This window comes from Arachis hypogaea, chromosome 2, assembly GCF_003086295.3.
Source record: "Arachis hypogaea cultivar Tifrunner chromosome 2, arahy.Tifrunner.gnm2.J5K5, whole genome shotgun sequence".
NCBI lineage: Eukaryota > Viridiplantae > Streptophyta > Magnoliopsida > Fabales > Fabaceae > Arachis > Arachis hypogaea.
In genome coordinates, this window is record NC_092037.1 from 85,600,143 (window position 1) to 85,610,246 (window position 10,104).

Genomic DNA, 10,104 nt, shown 5'->3' on the forward strand with positions numbered 1-10,104 from the left:
GCACTGTCTTGTGCGCGCACACATCCTGTGTGTTTTTGAAAGTGTGCGGACACACAGCCTTGTGCGCACTCACACACAGGGGAAGGCTTGCTGATGAGAGCGATAGCATGCCCTGTGTGCACACACAACCAACGAAGTTTTTCAAGCTGTGCACACACACACGTTGGAAGGTGCACTCTGTTGAGGGCGTTCGCATGCCTTGTGCGGATGAACAGAGATGAAATTTTTACTCTCTGTGCGTACACACACCTCTATGCATACGCACACATCTTGAAAATCCTCCTGGGCGTGCGCACGCACACCCTTGTGCGTAGGCACACTACCCTGTTTTTCAATAAAAATCTTTTTTTAACTGTTTCACCTTTATGACAAGCTTGTAAACTTCTGTGACACCTATCTAAGACTTTTTGGCTTCTTTTTGAATGTTAAAACATAGAGAAGGTCTTGAGTGGAATTAATTTGGTATTTTTGGTAAACGTTAGAGAACAGAGGCTTAGGTTTCTGGTGTACTGAGGATGGGTTTGATTGAATGAGAAGCCGGCGTATGGTATTGGTAATTATTGATAAGGAATTGTGAAAGTGGTGAATTGATGAGTTCTGAATGAATTGTGATAGCGGTGAACTAATGAGTTCAGAATGAAAATTATGAATTGGCAGTGGTTGAAATGAGTCTGGGACTCGTAATGGAATGATGGATCTATGATATATTGAAAAAATGATTTCTGAAAACTACTGAATCACTGTTTTATATTGAGATTGTTGAGACGCTATGCGCCTGGCAGGGACGGTTTGGTTGGATCCCGCCTGTCCAGGTAGCGGCGGCGGCGTAAGGGCAGTGGTTTGTCCCGCTTACGTTGAGATGTGAGGTCCGTGGCAATAGTATCCCGCTCGCATCCCTTCGGATCACTAGAGTGTGCAAGCACAAAATCTTGGACAGTGTTCCGAGCACCATATCTCGGGGTTCCCATTATGATTCTGAAGGGCGACGTCTCCATGGAGATGTGTCGGGTTGGCAGTTGAACCGACAATGTGATATCACAGCCAATAGGGCAGACATTCATCATGTGCATTTTGTATGTGGTTGCTTACTTTGTCTACTTGCATACTATGCCTACTTGTATAACATGCCTAATTCCTTCTTGATTTACTTGCTAAGTGATGAGCGGATAATTTATACGCTTTTTGGCATTGTTTTTAGGTAGTTTTTAGTATGATCTAGTTACTCTTAGCGATGTTTTCATTAGTTTTTATGATAAATTCACATTTTTGGACTTTACTATGAGTTTGTATATTTTTCTGTGATTTCAGGTATTTTCTGGCTGAAATTGAGGGACCTGAGCAAAACTCTGATAGGAGGCTGACAAAGGACTGCTGATGCTGTTGGAATCTGACCTCCCTGCACTTGAAATGGATTTTATGGAGCTACAGAACTCCAAATGGCGCGCTCTCAACGGTGTTGGAAAGTAGACATCTAGAGCTTTCCAGAAATATATAATAGTCCATACTTTATTCATGATTAGATGACGTACATGCTCAACGCCAGTTCCATGTTGCTGTCTGGAGTCAAACGCCAGAAACACGTCACGAACCGAAGTTGAACACCCAAAACACGTTACAACTTGGCGTTCAATTCCAAAAGAAGCCTCAGCTCGTGGATAGATCAAGCTCAGCCAAACATACACCAAGTGGGCCCCGGAAGTGAATTTATGCATCAATTACTTACCTTTGTAAACCCTAGTAGCTAGTTTAGTATAAATAGAACTTTTTACTAGTTTATTAGATATCTTATGATTGTATTATTCAATCTTGGGACGTTTAGTTCTCAGATCATGGGGGCTGGCCATTCGGCCATGCCTGGACCTTTCACTTATGTATTTTCAACGGTGGAGTTTCTACACACCATAGATTAAGGGTGTGGAGCTCTGCTGTACCTCAAGTTTCAATGCAATTACTATTATTTTCTATCCAATTCGATTTATTCCTATTCTAAGATATTCGTTGCACTTCAACTTGATGAATGTGATGATCCGTGACACTCATCATCATTCTCACCTATGAACGTGCGTGACTGACAACCACTTCCGTTCTACCTTAGACCGGGCGCATATCTCTTGGATTCCTTAATCGGAATCTTCGTGGTATAAGCTAGAATTGATGGCGGCATTCATGGGAATCCGGAAAGTCTAACCTTGTCTGTGGTATTCCGAGTAGGATTCCGGGATTGAATGACTGTGACGAGCTTCAAACTCCTGAAGGCTGGATGTTAGTGACAGACGCAAAAGAATTAAGGGATTCTACTCCAACCTGATTGAGAACCGACAGATGATTAGCCGTGCTGTGACAGAGCATTTGGACCATTTTCACTGAGAGGATGGGATGTAGCCATTGACAACGGTGATGCCCTACATACAACTTGCCATGGAAAGGAGTAAGAAGGATTGGATGAATGTAATAAGAAAGTAGAGATTCGGAAGGAACACAGCACCTCCATGCACCTATCTAAAATTCCCACCATTGGATTACATGAGTAAATTTATCTTTATTTCCTGTTTATTTTATTTATCTTTTAAATATCTAATCCAATCATATTTGAATCAGCCTGACTGAGATTTACAAGATGACCATAGATTGCTTCATACCAATAATCTCCGTGGGATGGACCCCTCACGTAAGGTATTACTTGGACGACCCAGTGCACTTGCTGGTTAGTTGTGCGGAGTTGTGACTAAGTGTAATTCACGTGTAAGAGCTACCAAACTATTGGAGCCATTGTTGATGATCACAAATCCGTGCACCAAGTTTTTGGCGCCGTTGCCGGGGATTGTTCGAGTATGGACAACTGACGGTTCATCTTGTTGCTCAGATTAGGTAATTTTCTTTTCAAAAAGTTTTCAAAAATTTTTCAAAATTTTTCTTTGTTTTTGTTTTTTTTCAAAAAAAAATATTTTTCGAAAAATTTTTTAAATTATTCTATGGCTTTAAAACTTTCAAGAATGAATTCTAGAGTTTCATGGTAACATGTTGAATCCTAGCTGGCTGTAAAGTCATATCCAAACTCCTTTGGGATTGGTCTTCAACTAATCACCACAATGCATGTAATGCCATCCTAAAGCTGGCTGGCTATTAAGCCATGTCCAACCCCTGAATTGGAGCTTTAGGCTAACATAAAAAGATTCCTGGAATTCTTCTTAAAGATTTTGAATTTCTTATTTTCTTTTTCCATATGTTTTTCGAAAAAAATATAATAAAAATACAAAAAAAATCACAAAATCATAAAAAACCAAAAATATTTTGTGTTTCTTATTTGAGTCTTGAGTCAATTTTTAAGTTTGGTGTCAATTGCATGTTTTAAAATTTTTTCTTGCATTTTTCGAAAATTCATGCATTCATGGTGTTCTTCATGATCTTCAAGTTGTTCTTGACAAGTCTTCTTGTTTGATCTTGAAGTTTTCTTGTTTTGTGTCTTTGTTGTTTTTCATATGCATTTTTCGTTTGTTAGAGTCCAAGCATTAAAGAATTCTAAGTTTGGTGTCTTGCATGTTTTCTTTGCATCAAAAATTTTTCAAAAATATGTTCTTGATGTTCATCATGATCTTCAAAGTGTTCTTGGTGTTCATCTTGACATTCATTGTGTTCTTGCATGCATCTTGTGTTTTGATCCAAAATTTTTATGTTTTGGGTCATATTTGTGTTTTTCTCTCTCATAATTAAAAATTCAAAAATCAAAAAAATATCTTTTCCTTAATTTTCTCATAATTTTCGAAAATTTGAGTTGACTTAGTCAAAAAATTTTTAAATTAGTTGTTTCTTACAAGTCAATTCAAATTTTCAATTTTAAAAAAAATCTTATCTTTTCAAAATCTTTTTCAAAAAATTAAATCTTTTTAATTTTTAATTTTTATTTAATTTTTGAAAATCTTTTTAAATATTTTTCAAAAAATCTTTTTCTTAATTTTATCTTGATTTTCGAAAATTATACTAACAAGTAATATGATTGATTCAAAAATTTGAAGTTTGTTACTTTCTTGTTAAGAAAGGTTCAATCTTTAATTTCTATAATCATATCTTTTAGTTTCTTGTTAGTTAAGTAATTAATTTTAATTTTAAAATTTAAATCTTTTTCATCTTATCTTTTTATCATATCTTTTTCAAAATTTTATCTTTTTTAAAAATTTTGATTTCAAAATATCGTATCTAACTTCTTATCTTCTTATCTTTTCAAATTTGACTTTAATATCTTTTTCAACTAACTATTTGACTTTTTGTTTGTTTCTTATCTTTTTCAAAACCACCTAACTACTTCTCTCTCTCTAATTTTCGAAAATATCTCATCCTTTTTTAAAAATTCTTTTTAATTAATTAATTGTTTTAAATTTTAATTTTAATTATATCTTATCTTTAATTTTCGAAAATCATTAACTACTTTTTCAAAATTATTTTCGAATTCTCCCTCTCTTCTCTTCTTCTATTTATTTATTTATTTACTAACACTTCTCTTCACCTCTCTTCATCTCCAATCACTGCCTCTATCCTCTCCCTTGTGATTGGATTCTCCACTTTTATTCTTTTCTTCTTCTACTAATAATAAGGATCATCTTTGTCCAGATATAGAGGATTCTTCTTCCTTTTCTTTTTCTCTTCTCTTTCATATGAGCAGGAACAAGGAAAAAGACACTCTTGTTGAAGCTGATCCTGAACCTGAAAGGACTCTGAAGAGGAAACTAAGAGAAGTTAAATTACAACAATCCAGAGACAATCTTTCTGAAATTTTCAAACAAGAGAAGGAGATGGCAGCCGAACCCAACAACAATAATGCAAGGAGAATGCTAGGTGATTTTAATAAACCAACGTCCAAATTTGATGGAAGAAGCATCTCCATTCCAGCCATTGGAGTAAACAATTTTGAGCTGAAACCTCAATTAGTTGCTCTAATGCAACAGAACTGCAAGTTTCATGGACTTCCATCTGAAGATCCTTACCAGTTTTTAACTGAGTTCTTGCAGATTTGTGAGACTGTAAAGACGAATAGAGTAGATCCTGAAGTCTACAGGCTCATGCTTTTCCCTTTTGCTGTAAGAGACAGAGTTAGAACATGGTTGGACTCACAACCTAAAGATAGCCTGGACTCCTGGGATAAGCTGGTCACGGCCTTCTTGGATAAATTCTTTCCTCCTCAAAAGCTGAGTAAGCTTAGAGTGGATGTTCAAACCTTCAAGCAAAAAGATGGTGAATCCCTCTATGAAGCTTGGGAAAGATACAAGCAGATGACCAAAAAGTGTCCTTCTGACATGTTTTCAAAATGGACCATATTAGATATATTCTATTATGGTCTATCTGAGTTTTCCAAAATGTCATTGGACCATTCTGCAGGTGGATCCATCCACTTAAAGAAAATGCCTGCAGAAGCTCAAGAACTTATTGACATGGTTGCAAATAACCAATTCATGTACACTTCTGAGAGGAATTCCGTGAATAATAGGACGCCTCAAAGGAAGGGAGTTCTTGAAATTGATGCTCTGAATGCCATATTGGCTCAGAACAAAGTGTTGACTCAGCAAGTCAACATGATTTCTCAAAGTCTGAATGGATGGCAAAATGCATCCAACAGTACTAAAGAGACAACTTCTGAAGAAGCTTATGATCCTAAGAACCCTGCAATAGCATAGGTAAATTACATGGGTGAACCTTATGGAAACACCTATAATTCATCATGGAGAAATCATCCAAATTTCTCATGGAATGATCAACAAAAGCCTCAACAAGGCTTTAATAATGGTGGAAGAAACAGGCTAAGCAATAACAAGCCTTTTCCATCATCTTCTCAGCAACAGACAGAGAATTCTGAGCAGAGCCCCTCTAATTTAGCAAATTTAGTCTCTGATCTGTCTAAAGCCACTTTAAGTTTCATGAGTGAAACAAGGTCCTCCATCAGAAATTTGGAGGCACAAGTGGGCCAGCTGAGTAAGAAAGTCACTGAAACTCCTCCCAGTACTCTCCCAATCAATACAGAAGAAAATCCAAGAGGAGAGTGCAAGGCCATTGATGTAATCAATATGGCCGAATGCACAAGGGAGGAGAAAGACGAAAATCCTAGTGAGGAAGACCTCCTGGGACGTCTCTCAAACAAGAAGGAGTTCCCTATTGAGGACTTAAAGGAATCTGAGGCTCATATAGAGACCATAGAGATTCCACTAAATCTCCTTCTGCCATTCATGAGCTCTGAAGACTATTCTCCCTCAGAAGAGGATGAATATGTGACTGGAGAGCAAGTTGCTCAATATCTAGGAGCCATCATGAAGCTGAATGCCAAGTTGTTTGGTAATGAGACTTGGGAAGGTGAACCTCCCTTGCTCATTAGTGAACTAGATACATGGGTTCAGAAAACTTTACCTCAAAAGAGACAAGATCCTGGTAAATTCTTAATACCCTGTACCATAGGCACCATGACCTTTAACAAGGCTCTGTGTGACCTGGGGTCAAGCATAAATTTTATGCCACTCTCTGTAATGGAGAAACTGGGGATCATTGAGGTACAGCCTGCCTTATTCTCATTACAATTGGTAGACAAGTCAGTAAGACAAGCTTATGGATTAGTAGAGGACGTGTTAGTAAAGGTTGAAGGCCTTTACATCCCTGCTGATTTCATAATCTTAGACACTAGGAAGGAAGAAGATGAATGCATCATCTTTGGAAGACCTTTCCTAGCCACAGCAGAAGCTGTGATAGATGTTAACAGAGGAGAATTAGTCCTTCAATTGAATGGGGACTACCTTGTGTTTAAGGCACACGGCTATCCTTCTGTAACAAGGGAGAGTAAGCATGCAGAGCTTCTCTCAATACAGAGTCAAACAGAGCCCCACAATCAAACTCTAAGTTTGGTGTTAGGAGGCAACAACCAAACTCTAAGTTTGGTGTTGAACCCCCATATCCAAACTCTAAGTTTGGTGTTGGGAGTCCACAACATTGACCTGATCACCTGTGAGGCTCCATGAGAGCCCGCTTTCAAGCTATTGACATTAAATAAGCGCTTGTTGGGAGGCAACCCAATTTTTATTTATCTAACTTTATTTTTATTTAATTGTTATTTTGTGTTTTAGTAGGTTCATGATCATGTGGAGTCACGAAAAAATATCAAAATTAAAAATAGAATAAAAAATAGCAGAAGAAAAATCACACCCTGGAGGAAGGACTTACTGGCGTTTAAACGCCAGTAAGGAGCATCTGGCTGGCGTTCAACGCCAGAACAGAGCATGGATCTGGCGCTAAATGCCAGAAACAAGCAACACCTGGCGTTTGGACGCCAGGAATATGCCTTGAGGAAAGCTGGCGCTGAACGCCAATAACAAGCATGGAACTGGCGTTCAACGCCGGAAGCATGCTACACATGGGCGTTGAACGCCCAGAACGTGCACCACTTCGGCGTTTAAATGCCAGAATGGTATGCTAAGGCATTTTACATGCCTAATTGGTGCAGGGATGTAAATCCTTGACACCTCAGGATCTGTGGACCCCATAGGATCATCTCAGGATCTATGGACCCCACAGAATCCCCACCTAACATATTCCCACCTTACCTCCTAATTAATCCTATAACACACTTTCCCAAAAACCCTTCACCAATCACCTTAACCTCTCTTCCCAATTACCCTCTTTACCACTCACATCCATCCACTCTTCCCCATAAACCCCACCTACCTTCAAAATTTAAAAATCTTTCCCACCCAAACCCACCCTAAATGGCCGAACCTACCCTCTCCCCCTCCCTATATATACCCCTCTATTCTACTTCATTTTCACACAACACAACCCCCTCTTCTATACCTTGGCCGAATCCTACACCTTCCCTTCTCCTCCATATTTTCTTCTTCTTCTTCTTCTCTTCTTTCTTCTCTTGCTCGAGGGCGAGCAATATTTTAAGTTTGATGTGGTAAAAACATAAGCTTTTTGTTTTTCCATAACCATTGATGGCACCCAAGGCCGGAAAATCCTCTAGAAAAGGAAAAGGGAAGACAAAAGCTTCCACCTCCGAGTCATGGGAGATGGAAGGATTCATCTCCAAAGCCCATCAAGACCACTTCTATGATGTTGTGGCTAAGAAGAAGGTGATCCCTGAGGTCACTTTCAAGCTCAAGAAAAATGAGTATCCGGAGATCCGACATGAGATCCAAAGAAGAGGTTGGGAAGTTCTAACCAACTCCATTCAACAAGTCAGAATCTTAATGGTTCAAGAGTTCTATGCCAATGCATGGATCACTAAGAACCATGATCAAAGTATGAACCCGAGTCCAAAGAATTATCTTACAATGGTTCGGGGGAAATACTTAGATTTTAGTCCGGAAAATGTGAGGTTGGCGTTCAACTTACCCATGATGCAAGAAGATGCACGCCCCTACACTAGAAGGGTCAACTTTAATCAAAGGTTGGACCAAGTCCTTATGGACATATGTGTGGAAGGAGCTCAATGGAAAAGAGACTCCAAAGGCAAGCCGGTTCAACTAAGAAGACTGGATCTCAAGCCTGTGGCTAGAGGATGGTTGGAGTTCATTCAACGCTCCATCTTCCCCACTAGCAACCGATCTGAAGTTACTGTGGATCGGGCCATCATGATTCATAGCATCATGATTGGAGAGGAAGTAGAAGTTAATGAAGTCATCTCCCATGAATTCTACAAAATAGCCGATAAGTCCTCTACTTTGGCAAGGCTAGCTTTTCCTCATCTTATTTGCCATCTATATTACTCAGCTAGAGTTATCATAGAAGGAGACATCCCCATTGAGGAGGACAAGCCCATCACTAAGAAAAAGATGGAGCAAACAAGAGAGCCCACTTATGGAGCCCAAGGGACGCATGAGGAAGCTCATCACCAAGAAATCCCGGAGATGCCTCAAGGGATGCACTTTCCTCCCAACAACTATTGGGAACAACTCAACACTTCCTTAGAAGATTTGAGTTACAATGTGGAACAATTAAGGGTGGAACATCAAGAGCACTCCATCATTCTCCATGAAATAAGAGAAGATCAAAGAGCAATGAGGGAGGAGCAACAAAGGCAAGGAAGGGACATAGAAGAGCTTAAGGACATCATTGGTCCTTCAAGAAGAAGACGCCACTAAGGTGGACTCATTCCTTGTTCTTATTTCTCTGTTTTTCGGTTTTTATGTTATATGTTCATCTATATTTTGTGTCTCTACTTCATGATCATTAGTATGTAGTAACTATGTCTTAAAGCTATGAATAAATTTCATAAATCCTTCACCTCTCTTAAATGAAAAATGTTTTTAACTCAAAAGAACAAGAAGTACATGAATTTCGAAAATTGTCATTGAAATTAGTTTAATTATATTGATGTGGTAACAATACTTTTTGTTTTCTGAATGAATGCTTAAACAGTGCATAATTTTGATCTTGTTGTTTATGAATGTTAAAAGTTGTTGGCTCTTGAAAGAATGATGAACAAAGAGAAATGTTATTGACAATCTGAAAAAATCATGAAATTGATTCTTGAAGCAAGAAAAAGCAGTGAAAAAGCAAAAGCTTGCGAAAAAAAAAGCAAGCAGAAAAAGCCAATAGACCTTAAAACCAAAGGCAAGGGTAAAAAGGATCCAAGGCTTTGAGCATTAATGGATAGGAGGGCCCAAGGAAATAAAAATCCAGGCCTAAGCGGCTAAATCAAGCTGTCCCTAACCATGTGCTTGTGGCATGCAGGTTCAAGTGAAAAGCTTGAGACTGAGTGGTTAAAGTCGTGATCCAAAGCAAAAAGAGTGTGCTTAAGAGCTCTGGACACCTCTAACTGGGGACTCTAGCAAAGCTGAGTCACAATCTGAAAAGGTTCGCCCAGTCATGTGTCTGTGGCATTTATGTATCCGGTGGTAATACTGGAAAACAAAATGGTTAGGGCCACAGCCAAGACTCATAAAAGTAGCTGTGTTCAAGAATCAACATACTTAACTAGGAGAATCAATAACACTATTTGAAATTCTAAGTTCCTAGAGAAGCCAATCATTCTGAACTTCAAAGGAAAAAGTGAGATGCCAAAACTGTTCATAAGCAAAAAGCTACAAGTCCCGCTCATCTAATTAGAATTAATATTCATTGATATTTTGG

At 38.5% G+C, this 10,104-nt stretch overlaps 1 non-coding gene across 1 annotated transcript; it reads right to left on the reverse strand.

Moving 5' to 3' along the window:
• Positions 1-5,186: 5,186 nt before the first annotated feature.
• Positions 5,187-5,290, reverse strand: LOC112763669 (small nucleolar RNA R71). The gene has a single exon (XR_003182917.1). It is a non-coding gene; the product is annotated as a small nucleolar RNA R71 (small nucleolar RNA).
• Between the last annotated feature and the right edge of the window lie 4,814 nt (positions 5,291-10,104).